This window comes from Falco cherrug, chromosome 10, assembly GCF_023634085.1.
Source record: "Falco cherrug isolate bFalChe1 chromosome 10, bFalChe1.pri, whole genome shotgun sequence".
Classification (NCBI taxonomy): Eukaryota; Metazoa; Chordata; class Aves; order Falconiformes; family Falconidae; genus Falco; species Falco cherrug.
This window is the reverse complement of record NC_073706.1, coordinates 12789407-12805170: the sequence shown is the minus strand read 5'-3', so window position 1 is coordinate 12805170 and position 15764 is coordinate 12789407. Positions and strand designations below refer to the sequence as shown.

Here is a 15764-nt window from a genome sequence, read left to right as displayed (position 1 = left end):
GGAAGAAATGTGTGAGATTGGCGTGATAAGGAAAGCAATCAAATACAAGTTTCAGACATTTAATTTTCACTGATGTCTTCTGTATCTCTAATAACCATCAAGGAAATGATTTAACTGTTTCTTCGACCTTTCAGGAGTGCTCTTGTGCTTTATCTCCATTCCCCGGGGAAGAAGTTGTAAGCCATTTTTAAAGTATTTGATACAGTTTCATTAGATCTCAAACACAGCTGTTCCCCATTTCTACAAGTGGATTTCTCCCTTGTCGCCATTATCTTTTAAATTCGACTGGAGTCTATTACCCACACTGTGGGTATTTTTTTGCACAAAATGTTCTCCATTTCCCTAACCCTTCAATAACCTACTTACCAGATAGCCTATTTGCACATTCTTAACTGAAATTCAAAAGCCCATAACAATTCCATTATCAGAAATGTAAAAACAAACAAAAAAATTAAACTGTTTTGCAGAATGCATCCACTACTGGAACCAGACCCCCCCCCAGTGACAGCCGCAATCCCACCCGGGCCAACCCCCCCACACGTTAGAGCTGTTGCAAAGAGGAACTGTAAAACTTTGCTTCACAAATCACTACGTGTCATTTAAAAGCTTACGCTGTCAGATCAAAGCTCCCCAGTTGCTGATATTTTTATTTTCGGTGTTTTTTGGTCAAATTCTTTCACAGTCTAGTTTGAAAACTATTTTTATTGGCATTATGAAGCATGTCACATACATTAGGCTGTAAAAAACCCAAACTATTATATGACAAAATTGACAAATCTGATAGAAACTCAACCTGCAGCTAATCATATAGGAAACAAAACACTTTCTGCCATTTGAGTAATCCACGGGGCGGAACACACATGTGGTGAAGGAAAACATATTGTACCCGTAAAAACATCTCAAGTGAGTGAGAATGGATATCCAGCTTTCTAGCTAGGATCGTTACATAGGTTCTCATGCTGCGCCTTCTGAGTGCTTAGCAGCAATGCTCCGAGCCTGCGCCGAGAGAAGGAAAACCTGCTGGTCCAAGCCTGATGCAGCTTCAGCAGGCAATTAATTTTTGTACAAGAAAGGCTAAGTCAGATACTCCTAGCTAGCCTGGCTGTGGTGGGAGAAAGGATGCAGTGGCAACCCAGGTGAGAGGAGCTCCCCGGCCAGTTTTACCCCAGCCACCCCCTTCACCGCTTACCATTGCTGACTGATTTTGCAGTGCTGCTTTGAGCCATATCAGGGACGAATCTGGATTCAAATATAAATATCCAAGGGATGGCACAGGTGAAAGAGAAAAACAGCCAGGGAACTGCTCAACAGGCCTGCTGCCAAAGCCCCTGGTTACCCTCACAGTGTGGAGAAATGAAGAGCAGGCTGTAGCGGAAGAAGGGAAAATCCATCCCCTCCTTCACCAGACGGCACCTCTCCACAACCGGGGTGCTGTGATCACGTCGCAACTGTACAACTTACAAAGCCTTTCCATGCTACGTATTTATTTAGACCACATTCGTCCTTCTTTATGTGTGGTGGGAACTGTTACCTAATGCTGCAGCAATTACTGGGCACAAACACCAAATATCACACCTTGATTTATAAAAGAAGATGGATAAAGTTATCTAGTATATAAAAAAACCCATAGGTAATGCTTTTAAGCAATTTCATTGTCACATCTATTTAATGACTACATCATTAAAATCTTGTTTAATTTGGAATCTAGGGCAAACAAAAATGGGTTTGCCTACCTTTACTTCTCGTTGTAGCTCCAGCTGCAGCAAGTCACCTCCACACCTATTGCACCCGACATGCTTTATTTGAGACACTTGACCAGTTATCTCTGTTTTCTATCTCCAGGAGCATAACAAAGATTTTTCAATGTAACAGCAACTACCATATCCTGCATTACTGAAAGTTTAAATGAAACTTTGGTCACAACTTTTTAAGGGACAGGGTATTACATAATTGCTACTCTGACCACAATTTAAAGCTCTTGGCACCCTTGCTTTCAGCTGCTGAGTGTCACAGCACAGGCAGACATTCCCACTGGAGGGAAGGAAGACTTTCATCCAGTTAAATAAATAAAGAAGAAAGCCTCAAGACTGAGTCTTCCACAGTTTCCAGAAAAGCCAGGAACTATCTCAAATGTCAAAGCTCAGATGTACAAGTTGGAAGCCAAACTTAAAAAAAATACATGATTGTGTTGAGGTTTCCAACTTCACTATGTCCAAGCTGGAGCTTGCACCCTTCTTGAGGTGCCGCACGCTGTGCAGTGCCCGGGCCATGGCACCCAAACCCAGCCAGTGCTGAGGGCTGCCAGTCCATGCTAGCAAGCCAACCCTCTGGCCTGGAGGTCAATAACAGCTCATCTCCTGAAGGCCAAAATTTCTTATCCCCCAAAACGAGGTTTCACTTCTAAGTAGGCTGCTGCAGACAACGCGTGGTCAACACTAGCCCCAAGACTCTGCAGCGCTACCATCGATCCGGCCACAAGGGCAACGCCAGCTTAGTTCTCAGACCCATACCAGGCCCTGCTCCCTTTAACAGTAAAGGCACAGTTTTTAGACTACTTTGAAAAATAAGAATTCATGAAAGCACTGAAAGAGGTTAAACACACACACGGTTTGGTGGCACCTACAAGAACCAACCCTGCACACCTGGAGGAACCAGGATGGCCTCAGAGAACCGTGAGGCAGCTGGTAATGCTAGGGGAGATCCCACACACCCCTGGGAACCACCCTGTCGTGCAAAAATCCTTCTTCTCTTGGGAATCCTCCAAATCTCTCTGCATTCACAGCTATAATAAATATGTGCAAACACATCAAGTGCCTCCCTGCTAATATGTTATTTATTTTCATCTCCACGCCATCAGCGCTGTTAGAAATGAGGTACATCAGTTGGTGCATTATTGCACTCCTCTGCCTTTTTGGCATTACATTGCAACGGCAATGCAAAAAGCGAGTTCTATCCATACATCCTGAAGTACCCACATATCATATACAAAAAGACGTCTGAAGAAGAGAGAAAGGAGTGATAATGACTGCACATTAAAAACAATTCAGCGCTTACTCTGATTTTATTGAGATTAAAAGAAAGGCCTAAAGTATACTAGTAGTCTGAGAGAAATAAAAATAAGATCCCTTCCTACATGTGTACGTTGTGATTTCAATACTGAAAGTACTTAAACATCTGCTTAAGACACAGCGCGTAGCTCCAATATGCTGCTCTGGTGTCATATGTCACTGTGTCGACTTTTATGCTCCATTATCTAAAAATGGCTACCTCTTAGACAAAGTCCCTCTGTGACTCACTAATTACTTCCATTAGTTTAAAACAAACTTGACTACAGACAGAGAAAATCCTGAGAGAAATTGTATTTTTTTAAACCAGCCATGTCTCTGCCCCACATTGCTCTTCTCAAGTAGCACAGGTAGAAGAATGCTCAGAAATGAATTAACACATCCAGCTCCTCTCCGAAGAGTCCTTAGGAGCTGCAAGCAGAGGAGGGCTTCAAGGATGTATGGATTCCATAGTGGTAGCCACTGTGAGGCACCACGCCTTGCACAGCTGCCGGAGCAGCAGCAACTGGCCATGGCGCACCGGAGCGGCTTTGCAGAAGATTTCAGCTGCACAGGGGAGATGATTCAGAAGCTCATGGGGGGCTGAGCATCAGGGATCACGGTGCTCAGCTGCGGTCAGGTGGAGCAGCTGCCATTGCTCTAGGCGCTGTTTATACATGGCATAGAAAACACATCTGCAACGCAGTATAGACGAACCACTCACACTTCCATCACACGGCTGCGAGGGCTCTCATTAGAAATCCTGTGCTCAGCCTCCTCACTGCCCTGTGAAAATGATTCCCTGGGATGTTAAATGACTACTGAGATGGATGGTTATATATATGTAAAAATATATATACACACACACACATCATCTATACATATAATATTTTTTTCCAAATATATAGGTATAGTTTTGGAAATAAACCCCAAACCATTGTTCTATAATAAATAACATAGCTCAAGGAAAGATCTCACCTGTATTTTCAGATTCCACCTCTTACCTCTACTCTTTGCTCTCATGGAAACAAATTAAAATTTCATCCAATGGCAGAAAACTTTTGCATTTTTTTTCTTTTTTTTCCTTTAGAAAGCTCTGAGTCTATGTAATTTGCAGTTGATGCAACTCTTGACTTTAAAATAATTTAATAAATAAACACACAAACATTGGCTCTGTTTACCAGACTTAGATCTCTCTATGGACACAAATCCATCTTTCTTTGACCAGTTTGAAGTCTAAAGAACACTGCATGAATTTAACATTCAAAAGCTGCAGCATCAGTAATTAGGATTTCAGATAAACAGCAGAGCCATACATCTATCATTTTTACAGGATGGTAAAAAAACCCGCAAACTTTTTTTAATATACTCTGGAAAAATGTTCAGTGATGCTTATCGAAAGCTTATGCTGAAAACAGCATCAAATGCCTGATGAAAAGAAAACCAGGAAGGCACCCTCATTAGCAGGCTTTTAGGTTTAACCCTTTACCCTCATCATTTTTAATTGCTTCTCTATGAAAGGAGGAAGTACAACAATTTGATATGCTGAAACAGGTATTGAGTGATGGGCAGAAAAGCTGCAGGAGGCTGCAGCAAACTGCTGGGCATCTGAGGAAAAAAATGTATGTTTCTTCAAAAAAGACACAGGCTGAAAAAAAAATTCAACAAGTTTTGCATTGTTCCCTTTTATTATTTAGCTTGTTAAGCTGGCTGGACAGAGTCAAATGATCAAGCGAGGATCTTGAAAGATGTACGAATACACTGAACTTCCTTGCCCCCCAAATGTCTGAGAAATACATTGAATTTAATAGGACTATAAATGGTATAAACCAAAGAATTCACTTTAAACCTTATCCTTCTGGATTCTCCTGTAACTTCTCCTAGTCCATTAAAAAGTGCCCCCTCTAGCAAGCTGCACAGGGCTGGAAGAGCAGGAGGGATAATACTTATTTATTAGGATATACCCCCTGGCAGGACATCATCCCACTGTTCAGGATATGGGTCCCTTCAGGACTCTGTTTTTCACCGTGGTTTCAAGAATTATCACTGCAAAGATGTTTCCTTCCTGATGAACTTCAAAGCAGTAAATACACACCACTACTTACAGTGGGATCCTACCTGCTTTTCAAGTTGTGTCCCTTGAACAGCTCCCTTTACACCCGGCGCGTCTGTGATAAACCTAAGCTGCCAAATCCATCCCTTGCGCCAGTTCTGCCAACACCATTAAGACGAGGATGGCTTAACGGTAACCTTCGGAAATCTCAGATGTTCAGGTAACCTGCAGAGTCCTGAGCATGTAGAGGAATGTCCCTTCTGTGTGATCTTTAGCAAATCACTTCTATTCCTGCCCTGGCACTTTTGGCCCAGTGCTCCCATACGTCTGCACTCACCCACCTCCTGAGGCTTCTGCAGGGGGGTGGCAGTCCCGGCCAGCACTGCTCTGCATGTCACCACATCAGAAATTAAAAAAAAACCCAAACAGCTCCTTAGTGGATAGGAATCTGCTGTCTAGTAACAGGCATGAAACCATTTAGTTAACCAAAAAAATGTCCGTATTCCCGGGCACGCTGAGAGTGCATTACATTCTCGCAAACTGGTTTCTCCATTAAGTGCTCCTGTGAAACAGAGCACGCTGTGCCTCATTGGAAAGCTTCATTTATTTGAGAAAGTAAGTATGTGGTATAAACTTTTACGTGGCCACATTTTCGAGGCATCTTTTTTTATGTTCACTCAACCTCTCTGCAATTCTGTGAGAAAACTGTTTTACAGCAGTGGGAACAAACTGCAGTCAAGTTAATTCCCCACGGCCACAGTGGGAATCCCCGGCAAAGCTGGGATCTGAATCTTGAAATTCAGGCTCCCCGTTTCTCATTCAAGCTGCCAGGTGACATTGCCTCCATCACCCGCGCACAGGTTAACAAGAGAGAAAAACTTTACACAGGGAAAATGGATTTTTACAGGCACTTCAAAAAGCAAATAGAGGCAGGCTCTTACTCCTACGGACCACTGGTGTATTTCCAAATTGGCACTGGGTTAAAACATTCAGAAATGTCACACAACTTGTCATCACAATTGTTTTGTAAAACGGAGTCCTATGAACAAATGTAAATACATGGTGGAGTCCTGGGACTAAAATATCTTGTCTACAAAAGGCTAATGCTCAAAGAGTGGCAAGAGGATTTTGCTTCTCTTGCACTAAAAGGACGAAGGTATCCAGGTACCACAGGTTTTTCGACCACTCTGAAAGAATCCAGAGATGTTACTCTTTCGGTGTTTTGTGGAAACAAAACCTGACTTGAGCCATTACACTTGCAGCAATGCTAAATATTAGTCCGGAGTCCTATTTCTGTCCCATTCCTGCTTACAGTAAACTCCATACTACCATACAATACACAACCAGATTTTCTTCTTGCAGTTAACAAAATACTCAAAGCCCTACTCCTTCTGTACAAAAAACCCAACGCAGAAATAGGAAAAACTGATGGCCGTAAAACCCGATAGCAACAACGTACAATTTTCATCCTCCCATTACTAATTTTATAGGTTACATTTTCAACCATGTCCCCATAAAAAATATTACACTAATAAAATCTTAGTGTCTTTATTTAATATTTATAGCACTGTGGGACAACCAAACTCTACTGGTAAAACGTAAAACCAGCAATTCAAACAGCTACTTCAGAGTCTAAGAAACATATCCCTTGTGGCCAAGGTTATGAGTATACAGTTTAAGAAAATGCTTTGATACAAAAAACTGTTGGAGATAAATGGATGTATGTTGGTTGATATATGAATGTATATAAAAATGTGCATGCCCACACCCTCGGCTTCACAAAGCATTGATTATTCATTAAGTGTTCTCGGAGTAAAACCCAAAAATAAGGAATGACTTAGGAGAATTAATGAACTGACCCACAGTCTATCACCTGCTGAAAATATTTGCCATGATTTAGCATGTTCTTAATGTTATTTTCTTGCAATTAATGGTACAGAAATCTGCTGCAATTTTACCCATTTTCCATATCTCAGGCCAATGTGAAACATTACATCCAATTTTCCAGTGCATTATTTATGATCTCTGAGCTATGACTGCTAATATTTGCCTTAGTGGAATAATAATAAATTACCATAACAATTTACCATATCTTATGTTAAACAAAATCTTTCTTTATTTATCTTCTTGTAATCTTCAGTTACAGTGAATCCTCCTATACGGAATAAGCAATAATACAACATTCCCAACATTCCCAACCTATTATATGCTTGTTAGAAATGACTCCGTGTGCTAGTCAACCAGTGACGCCTCTGAATCAGCAAACGAGTAGCCATCTACCTCCAGCAGAAGACAGCTGGATTTCAAATGGCACATAAAAGTATTTCATATTTAAAAGCACATTTTTAATTTCCCCACTTTAAACTCCAAAGCTCAACCCCCTCCACGATCAAATCATCCATGTAGGTTTTGGGCGCACACTGCTTGAACTAACGAAGTCAAGTTCATCTGCAGGCTGTTTTGCTTTCACAAAGCCAGGACTGCCTCCCATAAGGTTTATGGGGCAAGCCTTGTTCATGCACAAGTAATTTATTAAAAAAAAAATAAAATGAAGTATTTCTGCGGGCTTGATAGAACTACATGGAAAAGTCATCTTTTCATTTCCAGAGCCACCTGAATGCTTTCAATGCCTTTTCCAGCTTTATATTCACTTTTAACAGCTCTTGCTTACACAGGGTTTCTGTTTCCATGGCCAGATGAAAAGGAACAATACATTTCAACACACTGAAATCAGGATCCTTTAGAAAGTCATTCTGTCACCTGTACAGTCGGCCAGTACCAATAAGGAGTTGAGAGTACATTAAAAAAAGATCTAAATCCCATTCAAACAAAACAAAACCAGCCCCACAGTAAACAAAACCCAATTCCCAGACACTGCCTGCCTCCTTCTTATTCCCACCAGTGCTATTTTTCATTTACTGGAAGCCAATCCAACTAAAATACATGTTTTTAAGGGGGGGGGAGGGGAAGAAGTATATTTCACTTTTGGTATTGGAATTGGAGGGGAGTACAGACCCCTGGAGAGAAGGACTGTAGAACATGATAGAAAAGATGAATCACTCTGGCAACAGCCAGCCAGCCATTAATTTTCAGCAAGCCAGGAGTTGGTCCAATTAAACGAGGCTCCTTTCTCTACATTAACATGCTTTACTCAGTTTTTTTCCAAAGCTAAAACATCAGCTTGAGACCCCAAAGGCTTTTCTATTTAGGATCAATCAATCTACCTTGCTGCACTGTAAAACATACACTGTCAGCTCTGAGGCTAGCTCAAAAAAGAGCAACAGTGGAAAAATTTGATAAATCGACATGTTCTGGCAGTTAGTAGAGGGATTCTGCCTACACTGTCACTTATTTTTATCTGATTAGAAACAAGTATTAGTAAAGGAAGTATTCCCCTCTATTCTCCTCCTGGTATTTAGCATTAGGTTAAGAGGAGTCTTTTCACCCCCAATTTTCTAAATCCAAGCCAGAAGTTTCCTACCACAAAGGTAGAGATATCATCCAGGTTTCAAAGGGTTTGAATTGGATTTGCATGATGTGGAACTCACATTCAAGCCTTTTCTTCAGCAGAGGAACATGAACTTGCATCTATTAATGCTCCATGTTAAAGACGTTTTTCCACTGCTTTCCACATTTTTAAGCTCAGGGCTTAACTGTGGGTGTACAACCTCACCTCTGGGGTTCCAGCACCTGCTTTGGCAACAATTGCTGTATTTGGGATTTCACTGCCCATTTGAGATCCTGTCACTCTCTCGCTACCCTGCTGAGACATTTCAGAAATTAACTAATAAGTGAGCCAGGGACTGATGCCAGAGGCTGGTAAGAAGGACACTTACATGGTCTGAAGTCCCCTGCAAAGCACCACTCTGAGCTGGGATAACTCAGAGGATTACCCTTTTCGGTGAATGCCATAGTAACTATGCTGCTGGCTTCCATTCTTGTTCTCAATAGGCATTTTTATCCTTAGATAAAAAACCCTTTCACAGTAGTTTCAGTATGACAGTCCTCTGTTCTTAACAGTAAGGTAGACCAAAAGCCACTGGGATGTGCAGCTGATGTTTTAGCTTCGGATTAAAAGGCTAATAAAGAGAAGCTTGGTTTGGGTGACCTTGCAAATACAAACCGCAACACACTTTTTGGCAAATGCTGGGTTTTTACAGGCAACCATTTTTGCTTTTTGCTCTTCTTTAAATTCCATGCATCTGTAGGATAGTACTGAGATTCACTATGGCACTAATGAGATCATTTTGCAATTAAAGGCTAAGTAGAAACAAACCTCTCACCACTCTACAGGAGAGTTTGGGTTCTCTGATTAAGCAGCAGTAAATAAACCTGTTTCACTCTTGGTGCTGGTGCACAGGCTTTCTATGATTAACTCTCCAAACAAGATGGACTGATTGACCCCATGGATTAATCAATGAGTTTCTCAGCCTCAGATCAAAGTGCAAGTTGTGGGAGTTCCCTGCAGTAGGATGTGTTTTAATTATTATTACTACAGCACAGAGTAAATAAATCCCAGGGCACTTTATTTGGAGGTTTTACTCTTAGCGCTAATGATTTTCACAACGCTCTCATGTTTGTCAAACTACCTACATGGGGAAAGATTTCAAACATCACTATGCATTTCTTGAGGAAAACCTACAGATTTTATGGGAGCTTAATGTGATAATTATAAAGGGAGGAGCTTATATAATTGTAGGGCAACGTCGAGGTTACAACTGCTGCTCGCCCATCTCACCTGTTACAAGGAGCACCACTCAGAGAGGCTACTGGGAAGCTGGGGCTGTGTTTGAGAAGCATCTCAGGTATGCTGCACGAAGCACCTTCTCCCCAGCACGGAGAGCCTGGCCCTGCCGGTACCAGGACCATTCTTGCATTGGAAGCAGCAATGGGATGCCGGTACCAGGACCGTTCCTGCATTGGAAGCAGCAATGGGATGCCGGTACCAGGACCGTTCCTGCATTGGAAGCAGCAATGGGATGCCGGTACCAGGACCGTTCCTGCATTGGAAGCAGCAATGGGATGCCGGTACCAGGACCGTTCCTGCATTGGAAGCAGCAATGGGATGCCGGTACCAGGACCGTTCCTGCATTGGAAGCAGCAATGGGATGCCGGTACCAGGACCGTTCCTGCATTGGAAGCAGCTCCTGCATGACTGCAGCCATCCCTGCCAGCTCCCACCGCCCCACGGACAGCAACCTGGCGGCCCTGGGGGGGGGTTCCTCTCTCTCACACATCTCTTTTCAGCTTTCCAGAACTGTATTTGGAAGACATGGGGAGCTTCAGGAAGATTTTAGGGAGAATAAAACCAAGTGCACACAAGCCATTTGCAGCTTAGGAAAAGAAGTTGAAAGAGATGCTCCAACAGTAGCCATGTCAGATAGCCTCAGGCTCCTCTCTCCTCACACTCTTCAAAACGAACACTCTCTCAACACCTAGAAACAGAGGCTGCACATGTCAGGGAAAAAAAAATATTAAAAAATCAGACACACCAGTAAAGACACTGAACTCCTCACGGACTTGAGTTGCGTGTAAACACTGACAACTCTGGGCTTGACTGTCTCGTCTTCCTTGGCCTGGCTCACGAGCAAACATGCACTGATCCAGGGGCTCAAATCACAATGCAGTAAACGAATAGATGGTTCAGGCAAGAATATTAGAAATTTTGTTATGTGTAGGAATTAAGGCAGGGAAGCTATATTTAACTTGCAGCTGCTGTGCACCTCTGCTTGTCTGCCTGTGCAAAATGCAGCTGTAGTCTACACAAGTCTTCAGAGATATTAATATTATGTAGAAGAAAACACTGTTTAGCACCTGGCAGGCTCAACTGCTTTGACATTTGGACAAATTCAGAGTTTTATTTACAGATGGAGGCTCTGGGTTCTGTTTGTGGCACTTGGTCAGAGGGAGCAGGAGAAAAAAAAAAAGTGGCCTCGATACCCAAGTTGCACTTCAGTGGGTAATAAAAAGCAGGCAAGTGGAGAGATGGCAGAGCTGCCTTGCTGCAGCCATAGCGTCCTGCCCCACGGTCGGGCTCCAGCATCCACTGAATTCACAGGAAATTCACCCACAGAGCAAGAAATTAACTGAAAAAGCAAACCCACAGTAAAACACAGCTTTACAGTCCCCAGTGTTGGTCATCACTGAATAAAAACAAACTTCCGGGTCTCTGCAGCCACCCTTGCACAGGCCATGTCCTGACAACTGCATCCCCGCAGCCATGGCACTCGGCTGCTGATGCTTCCGATGGGGAGACAGGAATGAGGGGGATTGTAGTTTTCCCTTTCCTATTTCACGTTCAGCCCCTCTGCCCCTTCTTCCTACAGCGGTTTCTGACAGAACGGCAGCACTCCCCTCGCCTGAAGAATCACCTCAGGATCCAACTAGCAACCTTAAATTTAACAGAGTGCTTTTGGCAGGGCTCAGCACCGTCAATTAAAACAGAGAGAGACTAAAGCCAGTAAATTAGAGAACGTGACAAATTCAGCACAAAGCACTGACGATCCCAGAAGGTATCAAATTTAGTGTTAAAGTAAAGAAACAATAGGGAAGTCCAAGACATTTCAGAGTGTAGTGAATCAAATTAAATTGCCTGAAATTCCACATGGAATACATTTGACAAATTTCTTCCCCCCTCTTCAGCTTTCTGTTTGAGATGAACTGTCGTCTGGCAGCTTCAAACGTCTGGCACAGCTTCAGCTTCAGTTTGCTGGGGCTGAATCCAAACACGAACCTGAACTTTACCAGTTCTGCTCTTTTTGTAAACATACTTGCTGTGGCTGCCAAATGCTTTCCAAAAGCACACAAAACCCAGAATCCAAAAGGAAAACATTGTCTTGCTGCAATAAAATTTGCATTTTACCCGCTACGGGTAGCATCCCGCGCACAGAGCCGTCGGTCAGTCAGAGCCCACCTTGCCCTCCGTTTCCCCACACTCTCTGGCAGGGGCCGGGGGAGCAGGGATGTCCTGCGGGAGGGATGCGTCCCCCGTGCAGCCCCAACGGGTCCATCCTGCCGCGCTGCAGCCCCAACTGTGCCAATGCTGCTGCTTTCCCCGGGGCTGCACGGGCAGCTAATAATACAGCAATTAGCAGTAGGATTCCTCAGACGTGCTGGATAAGACAAGCAGTAAAATGTCATTATACGTGTGTCACTGATAGAAAAGACCAGTTTAGATTACTCCAGTGAGTAGTCTCAGGAACAAATTCATTTTAAGGTAGGGAACTTCAAGGCAGAGGAAAAGACAGATATAAAGAGGGTTATGATCAAATTGCTCCTGAGCACAGATAGCATCAGCCATGATATATCAGATTTTTTTCCACTTTGCTTTTAAAACAGAACTGTTTTTGCAAAATGCTTACAACAATGACACATTTCTTTGAAGTAGGATGCGATTCTTCACCAGCAGCATCCCACTACCTGTGCAGATTCTCTTACAGAAAACAAATTCTTTCTTCCTCCATTTTAAAGCTTTTTGAAACCACCTAGCTCCATAAAGTATCCAACTGCAGAAGGCTAAAATGAGGCCACCTTTAGGCTGAAAAGCAGCAAATGACAGAGGTGTGTGAATTCTGGCACAAGACACACAGGCAAGCAGATGCTGTTAGAAAAGCGTATTTCATTTCCACAAAGCATCGGCCTCACTCCTGAGAGCCACATGGAATTCCACCACTGCTCAAAATAGACAACATCTGGTTCATATAAACTCTGATTTATTGCATGTCTTCTCTCCCCTTGGATTTTAATTATTAGTAGATCTTGTAACTATTACATTTATATTTGTTTTACCCATCTAGATGTTTCTCTATGCTATTAACTATAAACTGAAAGCCCTTTCTAAAAAAAGTACAAAAACATACTTAAAAATATGCATATGGCCTTTATTAGGGAAATTCCTATACTGAATTTTTAGATGAAGTAAAAGTACTGCTGAAACCACGGATTAGCAAGCAAGCCGTTTCCTGATTCCCTCAATAGGACGAGGCTGAAGAACTTGCTTTTTATTACAGTAATGCCCCCCCCCCCCCCGCCCCGAGTACCAAACTGAATGCTGTTCCTAATGTTAACCAGCGTGGTAATGAATAAAAATCACTCATTATTGCACCCAGGGGCTGTTCGAGGGGTGTTGAGCCAGTGTCAATGGTCAGGTGTCAACATTTTGAAGAACCTCTCTAAGATGGCAGTTCTTCAGCAGAAGAGACAGATCCAGACCGTGCCTGAAGAATAAAACATTCTTTCTCCCTGGGGTAAGAGTAATACAATCAGGAATGCAGTAGTTGGAAGCCTTCATACTGAGTTTTTAATCTAAGGTGGTTTAGGTTTTTTTTATGAAAAAACTTGATCTATCTGGGAATAAGTTGATTTAGAAGTGACTTTTTAATTTGTATGACTGAATAATTGCCACCATAAAAGAATATACAGCACAATAAACAAATACTGCTTGCAAACTTCAGAACTCTCGGCCACCACTTCATCCATCAAAACTAATTCTGTAAAAAACAAAGGATGTGACAAACACAACCAACCTTTTTCCCCACTCTACAAAAAGACTGAAATCTATTTCTGGAAATGTCATAATGTTTCTATTAAATGATCAAATCTGAAAACGTTTAGTGGTCCTAAAAACCCACCCTCCAAGTTGACCAGCAGCTCTCATCTCCGCAAGCCCAACACACTGACCAGGCAGCTCAGGTCCAAGCACTTATGCAGAAATCCTGTCCTACTCATGGCACAGAATTTCTTGGACTGATGGAAAACAGAAATTGCCACAGATGTCTAAATTGTTGAAATTGGAAAGGAAAAAGGGCCGATAGCTCAGTTTTCCTCAGCCCAGTGTCAGCACACAGCGTGACTTGTGTGCTGAACCCTCCTCTGCACACCAATAAACCCTCAAGGAGGAGTAATATGAATGTAGGAAATATCTTGGCTCTGTATCTGTTTTTTAATTAAAAAGTTTTGCATGTAAACAGATACTTTCTGTTCTTCCAAATCCACACTGACATTCACTACTTATCATTCTGAAGTGATTGCTAGAGGAAATATGATTTAAAAATATCATATTCCACGGAAGTTTTCTTAGTGCTGCCCATATTTGTTGCTGCCTGGTCCCCTTTCACATCAGCTCAATTGTGAGAGTTTTAAGCTGACATCAAAAACTCAGGCCATCTGAAGACATAAAAGTCAGATATGAGGTTGTCATTTTATTTTTATTTATTTATTGACCCGTTGAAAAAGAAACATCGACTGGCTGATGTATTTCAAAGGTTAAATGAGCGTGATGAATGGTATCAAAGCAAGCCCTACCAAACCTTGATTCCCACTTCTTTTATGAACTCCACAGACATGAACAGTCTAAAAAGACCACGATCCCAGTTTACCAATAGGTACCACAGAGTGGTGAAGACACTTGAGCTGCAGACTCATCCTCTCCTTACAGATGTGGAGGGAGCAGTTGGCACCAACCCCAGGAGGATGCTGCGTTGGCTCTTACGTCCTGTTACCAAGGCGGGTAGCAGCACTTCAACACTTTCAAGTCACACATTTGCAGTTTTTTCAAGATCAGGCCTCAGTAAGGACTGTCAGCTACTGCTGTCAGTAATGTCTAGCTCAATGTAAACACTTCGTTAGTAACGTGATGAAATTACACCTTCAGGTTTATTCTAACTACTAAAATAAACCTTTTCACAGAATACATATGCATTCATTTATACCGCAGTGCTATGACCACAAGTTTTAATTTTTACTCTTTAATTATTCAGCGTGGATCAGGTCTCAATTTATGCTAGTATGCAAAGATAAGGAAGAACAGGCACTTGTTTATCTTGTTTTTTTCCAATTAATTCAAGCTGTTCATTAATCACATCACTTTTCTACTATGTGATAAGAAAGAAAAACACCCCAGCAACCATCCAAGCAACAACAAAAAAGACTCCCTTTATAGAAAAAAGCAGAATTTTCTACAAAATTTACTTGCACCAACAGACTCCATTAAATCAATTAAAATATTCATGTGTAGGGATGGCTCATATAATTGACTCAGCCTACAAGGGAAATTTTTCTTCTTTTTTGCCTTTAATGTCTACAATATTATGAGTGAATTGACCTAACAAAGATTATATGATAGAGTGGCACAAGTTTCATGAAGAATTTTGCATGAAAATATGAAATTGTCTTAAATTTCCCTCCTGCTCCATACCTGCAGTGACAATAAATGGTACATCAACCAGCAATGTCACATCTGTTACCAGATACAACCACTCCAAAAGGTCCACTAAAATTAACCACCTTCTATCTTTTTTTCAATAAAAAAACTTGAGAAAAGTTGAAATGAGAAACAAAAAAAATCTTATTCAGCCCGTAATTCATACAGTTTTAATGACATTTCTGACCTTTAAAACAAAAGGTATGAACCACTCACACAGACCCATTGGGCAAAAAAGAAGTAACAAGAAAAGCCAGCAAAGAAAAGAGGAATCATGAGCAATCCTCTGCAGGAATCCTCTGCAGCTCCAATATGACAAAATTTCTAACCTGTAAAAATAGAACACCATCAAAAACTTCACCAGTCACTGCTCTCACTTTGTCTGAAGAGACTTCCTTTGATTACTCTTAAAGTTGTTGCTTTGATTACTCTTAATGTCCAGAAGTTTCCAATAAGTCTTGTACTA

General features: G+C 41.9%; 1 protein-coding gene across 2 annotated transcripts in view; it reads right to left on the bottom strand.

Moving 5' to 3' along the window:
* CDH4 (cadherin 4) overlaps positions 1–15764 on the bottom strand; it is a 463114-nt gene that overhangs the window by 178893 nt on the left and 268457 nt on the right. The gene's annotated exons all lie outside the window — the stretch shown is intronic.